This window comes from Chondrus crispus, genomic scaffold, assembly GCF_000350225.1.
Source record: "Chondrus crispus Stackhouse genomic scaffold, scaffold_493, whole genome shotgun sequence".
Classification (NCBI taxonomy): Eukaryota; Rhodophyta; class Florideophyceae; order Gigartinales; family Gigartinaceae; genus Chondrus; species Chondrus crispus.
Genome location: NW_005179399.1, coordinates 1 through 8,514, shown reverse-complemented (window position 1 = coordinate 8,514; position 8,514 = coordinate 1).

Below are 8,514 nucleotides of genomic sequence, written 5' to 3'. Positions count from 1 at the left end.
CAACAGCAACAAAAAGAAGAACTGCCGATGGCACAGCGCTACGGAGTGTTCGAAGCTCTCTGTCCTCTTTAAGCGGGTTTGCGGCCCGCAGTAGCACGGATCCCTGATAAGGGGGGCCAAGAGAAGGGCCCAGCCCGGGATCGGTAAATGGTGGTAGAGACTTGTAAAGGCAACTGCTCGACGGGTTCGGAGGGGTGTTTAGGTAAACCTGGTCCGATGGGTCGTAAATCCAATGCTCGAAGAGCGCCTTGTACACCTTATACCCTTGCTAAGGTCTTCGAGGGGGACGTCGCAACGTAGCCCGTCGGGAAAGAAAAAAACGTAGCAGCGCTACACCGTCGTACTGCCGGATGGCAAAGTACCAACAACGGATCGGTGGCAACCAGATTCCGATGGAACCAACGCTGAGAAAAGCACCACTGGTGCACCAACACAGAAGCCTGATGGCAACTGACGTCACGTTGCGGATCGCAATCCTACAAGGTGGGACCAACTCAAGATTAAGGGAAATTAAGAAAAGGAAGTAAAGGAAAATTGATAAGGAAAAAGGGGACCCCCGAGCGCTTAAGGATGCCGTAGGCTTAGGTAAATTGGAGCGTCTTGGTAGAGACGGACTTCGACCAAGGCGACATTCAACTCCGGCAACTCGGGTTACCTTTACTGACTTGGTGGTCAGAGGGCTAAGGTATATATCGCCCCGCCGGGGCCACTACAGTAGCTCGCGGCGCTGGATCCTAGATCTAATCTAGTTTCAGCAAAATTAATGCCAACTAATTAAGTAAATAAAATAAAATAATTAAAAATTAAAACTGTGCAATTATTCACACGTGTGTCCCCCAACTCGGACTACTTTTCATATCCAAATATTTTCCTTTCTTTTCACCCCCCTTTCCAGGTGCGTATTGCACTACATATCCCCCTTCTGAGCGTCCTTGCACATCGGCTACACTCCTTGATCTCCAACTCCTTCTTCTCTTCTCGACCCCCTCCTTTTCCATTCCTGACCGACGGTCTCCGCATGAGCAAGGACAAGACGAATCCCACGTGTCCTCCACCTCCTGAGCTCGCGGGCGAAAATACTGCTCGTGGACGCACCGGTATCGGCTTCGCGAACAAGTCTCGCGCTTCCGTCGACCTCCCTCCTATACCCCGACGTCTCCCTGATTCGGATGTCTCCGACCCGGCCTTTCATCCAGGTTATCATCCCTCTTGGGTAGCCCGCCACTACCCCTCGCTCGAAGAGCTACAGGACAAAATCATGCACGAACATCCTTCCTTATTTGCCTCGGCCCAGTGGTTCTCCTCCGTGGGTATTCGCGACGTTTCCAAAATCGATACCAATTCGCCGACGACGCGGGCATGCTTCCCGGTAATCTCCCTGTGCTTGCTATCCGCTCCTTTGACTGGCGAACCCGTATAGCAGTTCCGATTTCCATCCTACGTCATCCTCCCCCACGGGGCCGTCCCACTCTCTCTCTGCGATTTATGGAGGCCGTATTCGCTCGGCTTGCCATCCCTATTTCCGACACCCTCATACCCTCGTCATACGGTTGTGACACTTGGCGTTGTCGTACAGAGGGCGAACGCCTCTACTTAGACAATCTCATTGATATCACCTTTGGTGACCCTGCCGCCGAAGCGGATCGCCTGTGGCGAAACCGACATACTGTCACATCCGATGCCATCTTCTGGACCGAACCCATTATCCCTTCGAATTTCCGTCATTTAAAACGCGGGGGTATTTTCTTCTTTCAGAACACAGTGCGCTTTGAACGGCGTATTCGGTCTGATACGGGGTACTTCATCGGCTACCAAATGGTAGAGGCGCGCGAGATTTCCCGTCGGCATTATGCAAGTCGTTACCAGCGCATCTCCTCATGGTGGAGCCAGTACGAGGTGAGTCAAGGCTTTTGGGCTGAAATGGGACCCATACTCACGTACTATGGCAGCTACCTGCGGGATCCGCAACACGGGTTATGGGTGGTCTTCCTCACAGAGTGGTGCGTCAAAGTAGCTGCGACCCTCTTGTGGGAGACCTATGACTGCTGGCGCCTGTGGCACCTCCCCGCGAAGCTGATAGCACAAATGGGTCTATTGGACTTCTCTGTCTCTCTGGGTGGCCCTGATTTCAATCGCGAAATACTCTCCCTCCTTGATACGATCGAGGGCGTGGATTGGGACTGTGTCCCTCCGCAAAACTCCTCTCGATCTTTCACTCGCCAACGTCCCTCGTTCTCCCCTGGTCGAAACCACCCAGCCGCGGGCGACTTCGTGTGGTTCAACCCCTGGTCATCGACCCTCTGCTCGGCGTGGGAAGCTCAAACGAGCCGTCGATTCGGAAACCAAACACCCGTTCCCGACGTTACCCCCATCGTCACATCTGACCCCCGGGAGCTTTACGTATGCTCCCGTCCTTCCTCTCCAATTCCTTCTCGATCGGCTGTCCCTGCTTCCCCGCGCGCAGCCCTAGCCTCTCCATCCTCGTCAAAGGCGCCCTCAGCTGTCGAAATTCCCTCGGCAGGCCACACCGAAACATTATCGGTAGGGGAAGTGATATCTTCCCCCCCATCTCCAACAATTTCCAGAAATACCCACGACGTCACGGGCGTATACTGTGCCTTGCTCCGTGCTCACGGTGTTGAGGGAGAGGCTCTGCAAGGAGCCTCGATTGAAGACCTGCGAGTTTTGGCTCGTCTCGTGTCATCACTTCTAAAGGGCAAATCCTTTGGCAACCCTCCGGTATGAGCTGATGGGCGCGACACTTCCCTCGTGATAGCTTGTCGCATCTCTATCCTGCCTGTGCGACGCTGAATTTGCGACCTCGTCATGTCGCCTTTGATCCGTAAATTGACTTTTCCTGCGTGCTCCTTCGTCCCTTCGTTTCCTCCTCTTTTTCTCATTGATGCCCACCCCGTCATAATCACGGTGGCACCCTTATACCTCCTTCCTCCTTCTCTTCACGTCGCTACTTCCTCCTCTTTTTCTCTCTTTTTTTTCTCTGCGTACCGTCACTGCGGTCGTACCCCTCTTTTCACCAACTTCCTCCTCATTTGCATTTTCAATTTTCCCTCTCCTGATTCCCCTATGTTTCCTTCTCTTCAATCCCTCCTCTTTATCCTTGGCAATTTTCCCCCCTCTTTTCATGCGCCCTTTTTACCTCTTCAGATTCCTCGCTTACCTCCTCTTTTCCCTGTTCGGGCGTACTGTAGCCGACGGCTGTCCTCAATCTCCATCGAGCGGGTAGGAAATACCTGAGAAGTTGTGAAAGGATATGTGCTGGTTGACGTGCCGACCCGCAAAAATCTTAAAACAAAGTTTCTCTGTTTGACCTCAGACGCCCGAACCGTTAGTGCGATAGAATCCCCGTTCTCACTAGGAGTTATCTTTCAGTCAACGCCACTCTTCCCCGTGGCCGTCGATCCAACCTCCGCCTGGCGCTATCCATAACGTGAGGACACACGCTGCGCGACGTTGTTCTCCGACCCTTATTATCTCCTCCTTGGCTTGCCATGAACGGCGAGGAACCCACGACGGATGCGCCTCGTCTCGTGATCCGGAAAGGGCCTCTTCCCGTTCAAACATCCAAATGAAATTGATATCAGGTAACGCCACTATCGGCGTATCGGTGGTGAGGGAGCTGGAGCATCATTCTACAACCGTGTCCTTGAGGAAAATGGATCATGAGAATTTGGTAGCCTTAGAGAAGTCATCGTCCTCGTCAGTGCCAATCGCAACTTCTTCGCTGTGGTCACGGGGTACTGCGTCTTCGTTTGAAGACTTGACAAGTGATGCGCTCTTTCTCAATCGGGTGCTTCGCTGTCTCCACCCTTGTAGTTATCCGTCATTTTCACGGGCACCCCCTTAGAAACCGACTTTTCGAACAATTTGGAGTGGACGTGCAGCGGTGGAAAATGTCCAGTTGTCACTGTCCCTTGGGAAAAGACCTCACTCGTTTCTTTCACGGCGGTCTCCGGTGGTTACACCGCCTTCCCCGAATAAAATCCCTTGATGCTCCCAGGTCGTCTGCTCTTTCCCTCGCGTGGGCTTCCACAAAATCCACACAATCCGCTCTCTCCCACGTTGCTACTCCACTCTCGGCGCCCTCTCACGCTTCACCAACTCGTCGTGCGATCTCCTCTCAGCCCCTATCGCTTCGGTCAGACAAGAAATGTCCATCGGCATCACGGATCATATTGAGCCTATGCGACGCGTCGATCTTGATCCCGCCAGCAGTTGCCCTGTAAAAAGTTCCTTGAACCAGCCTTTCGTTAGCGGTTTCAAGTGTGGCGGTTGGCGCGGTAAGTTGAGAGTCTCTGGCCATTTTGAGGAGCGATCGCGCTGCATGGGAACGGCCTCTTCGATCACAACCTCGACCGCATTAAAAACCAAAAAAAATGTGCTTGCAAACGTTGCCACGTGTGTCCGCCAACTTCGTGACAAAATACGTACGTATTTTGTCATGTCACAGGAAGGTCAAATCAGCCTATCGGAGGCAATAAAAAATCGGCGCAAATATTTTAGTCCGGGCCAGCAAAAAATGTGTCATAAATGTAGCAACGCTTGTTGATTTCATGTCGCGATTTTGCACATTTTTTACCAATAACGCCATTGGCTGAAAACCGGAATAGTTATGGCACAGCGGCTCTACCTGGCCTGCGGCGGTAGATGGCTGGCTGGCGCTGTACACGGGCAGGTCCCGCAGGGCCAAACGCTTTTACATTGATGCAATGATGAGACGGTGATCATTGCTGCATATGCGCAGCCACCGACGACCATGTTTTGCTGCTCCAGGGCAATGAAAATATGTCTCCATTCGCAGCTCAAATGCAGCACTAGACGTAATGCTCCGACCTACTCTCAGTCAATGAAATGTTAGTCCAGTACCTTTCTTGCAAAGATGATATCACCCCGCTGGTCCAGAAACGGTCCCAACTCGAAGGATGAAACCGATAGCGGTTCCAGCGGCGTTCACATCACATTTATTTGTAGCAACCAAAGAGTATTGTTACGGCTACATACACTACATCTACCCCGTCCAAATACCGGAATACCGCAGCAGTGGTTCATTGCGCTTCCGTTAAATACAATAATCAACGCCAAAAAACATAACAGGAGAGGTCAGTTACGGTCACAGTACGTCATGATGGTGGATTGGAATTCTGAGAGACCAAGGAGGGTGTACTGATGGCTAACCTGATCCTGAGTTAGAAGACCGGCGGGTTGACCTGCAGTGAGACAAGGAACGCTGTGAGGCTTGGTCAGAACAGTTCTTCGAGACTTTCAATGTGTTAGAGAATGTGCGAACTTACGTTACAGCTTTGTAGGTAATCGCAAAACGGCATTGCCTAGAGAAAGCGCACACTTACCAAACGTCTGCAGCGCAATCGTGTCTCCGCATGAGATTTCAACCGAACACGCAACTCGCAGAAAGCAAACTGTCAAAAACGAGGATGCGCGGTGGGTCATGACTGTGGCAGAAGTGGCGTCACTTACTGTGGATGATATCTCAACCAAACACGCAACTCGCAGAAAGGAAACTGTTAGAAAAATGGATGCGTGGTGGGTCAGGACTGTGGTAGAAGTGGCGTCACTTACTGTGGATGATATTTCAACCAAACACGCAACTCGCAGAAAGGAAGCTATTAGAAAAATGGATGCGTGGTGGGTCAAGACTGTGGGAGAAGTGGCTTCACTTACTGTGTGGATGATATCTCAACCGAACACGCAACTCGCAGAAAGGAAACTGTCAGAAAACGGGATGCATGGTGGATCAAGACTGCGGACGACGGGCGTGCAGAGAGTTGGATCTGGTCCTGGAACTATATTGCTGCATATATATATGCAGTGCTCAGAAAAAACGGTAGCTAGATATTTCAAATTGTTCATGGGCACGTGTCGTACTGAAATCTCAATTTGAAATTACTGAATTCGGTATGGCATGGCTGTCCTTAACGACAGCCATTCATTGAGCTTTTGCATGCGGCATCACATCAAAATGCGAGTAGGAGCATATCCTTTTTACCGTTTCTATTCATTGAACCAAGCTTTAATATTAACGGCACAACCGTATGCATCGCCAAATGTAACAAAAGACCTTCTTTCGGCTGTAGAGCAGTAAGCTTGCTGAAATCTTGTTAATGCCGAGGTCCATGCCAAACTTCACTGCAGCCCCACTTCCAGTTGCGGACCTGGTCGAAACTGTCACAGATGGGGCGTCAAAGCAAGAGTGGTTGGGTTCTTAAAAATCGCGGACCTTATGCAAAGCGTTCCGAAGATGTTGCATCACAAGGGACTACTTCGGATGGGCACGCACCATCTTCTTCTGAACCTCAGCTTGAAAGACATCGAAAAAGAGCAAGGCCATGTAGGCAACTGTCTACAAAGCCAGCTAAACGTCCAGGAGATGGGTTCATGTTACTAGACGGTCGGTCAGAATCCTACGCTTCCCTTTTGAAAGACGGGCTTTTAAGCGATCTCCAAGAATACCAAGGCGTCATGCATGACGGTGTGGAGGCACTTCCACCAAGTCCTCACCCCGAGCGAAATAACACGATCCGTTGTGAAGAAAGCGAAGGAATTTCTGGATTAGACATTGGATTGAGCGTTGAGCAGGACAATGCCTACGAAGCTGAGGAGTCTGAGGAGCTGATAGACAGCATGTTCGAAAGCGCTTCTGGTGGAATTCGATTGACCTGGACAAATATTGCATCACTGATAACAGCAACTGGGAGCACGCGTCTCAGCGAGACTGCGTATCAGACACTTGCCAACTTTAGGAACTGGAGACCGAATGAAAGGCAGCTCACTCTCAAACTGCCAAGTACATCTACTCTGAAGAGACGTGTTCGTCCATTTGCGAAATCCAACTTTTTCGTTCCTTGTCATGTAGAAATGTTTACTGTGGATTTGTCGAAGTCTGGGTCGAAGGCTGGCGTTGGAAAGTATACCTCACAGGACAGCGCTCCGACCATGATTGTAAGACCGAGCAACTGGGCAAAACTTGACTTTTCGACAGCAAAATTGCGGGAGATGGTGCAAGGAAGACGGCATGATATGGATCCGTCAATCGAGATACCGAGGTTCTCGGATATTGAGGACACTCCAATAATCAAGGATAGGGCTGGGAGTCTATCTGTTTATCGGATTCCAACCGAAGATGGTGTGACAGTGAAACTGCGAAAAGGGCTCCTTCTTAACATTACGTTCGAAACAAGTGACGCGGTGAAGAGCAGATTGATGCAAGCCCAGTTTGCAGTAACGTCCTCAACGAACATGAGATTTGATGCAGTTGTATCTTCCTTCTTTGTTTACGATGAGCCAAATGGGACAGAATGGCAGGCGGAGTCCAATTCAAAGCGTACCAAAACGATGAAGAGGAAGAGACCAGAATCTCTGGCATTCCTTCCCAGTGACATGGTCGTCGAACTTGCACTCCCAGGACACCCAGACGCCGAAGATTCGGAAGAACCAACGCAAACACCCTTCCTTGTGTATAGGATGTGGAGAAGACAGAACTGGGATGACGACTACGCCACCAGCTTGGTTTTATCTTCTGAAAGAAATGTTTCGAATCTCACCGGAACGAATAGGGGCGTTTACAACCAGATGTTTGACAAAACCGTAGTGAAACGAGTATCTGCCGATGATAATCCAATGGACAAGGGTCACCGCGTCGATGCGGAAAGCAGTGGACGTTTGGAAGATGGAAGAAAGTACGTTGTGTATAGAATGTTTCTGTACTCTGATGGATTTACGCCGTATATTGGAAAGAAAGGAAGCATGGGTGGTGTATACATGCTGCCAATAGGTATGGCTCCGGAGAACCGCAATGGAGCAGGAGCCATCAGACCTATCGGGCTAACTCCTCCAGGGGTATCTACAAACGAGGTACTGGCGGCAGTTATTGATGATATCATTGAGGGGACAGAAAAGGGATTTGAGATGACCACTGCAAAAGGAGAGAAGGTTGTTCTTTTTCTCGATGTCGTCGGGTACGTTGGAGACTATCCTGCAGTGTCCCACACTTTGGACCTACTAGGGCACTGCTCCAATGTTCCATGTCACTTATGCAGCTATGGTAGGTACGACAAGTCTGGATTTCAAGGAAGCAAGTATTGTTACACAACCCGCATCCATTCCGACCATCCATCTTTCGCGAGAGATGAGAACCGGGCTACTGCATTGAGGAGATCCAAGTTATCCAGGGAAGAGTTGAAAGCCCTCGGAATGGATGACGCAGATACGTTTGAGACAAGTTTGCAGGCACTTCATCAACTCTCTGAGAAACTGCGACAAGTTCGCGCTCGTGTGCCTCGTGTACTCGGCAGTAGCAAACCGGTTGTTCCTTCTGTTTTCGATTCGTATCGCTCATGCGTTGTGGCTCCCCATCATCTTTTCCTCGGGATTGGTCGCGACATCATGAATCTCTGTATAAAACTGCTACCAAAAGATGTACGCAAAGATGCCGAGGTAATTGCCAAGATGGCTCTGAAGGATGGCTATCTCATATATCAG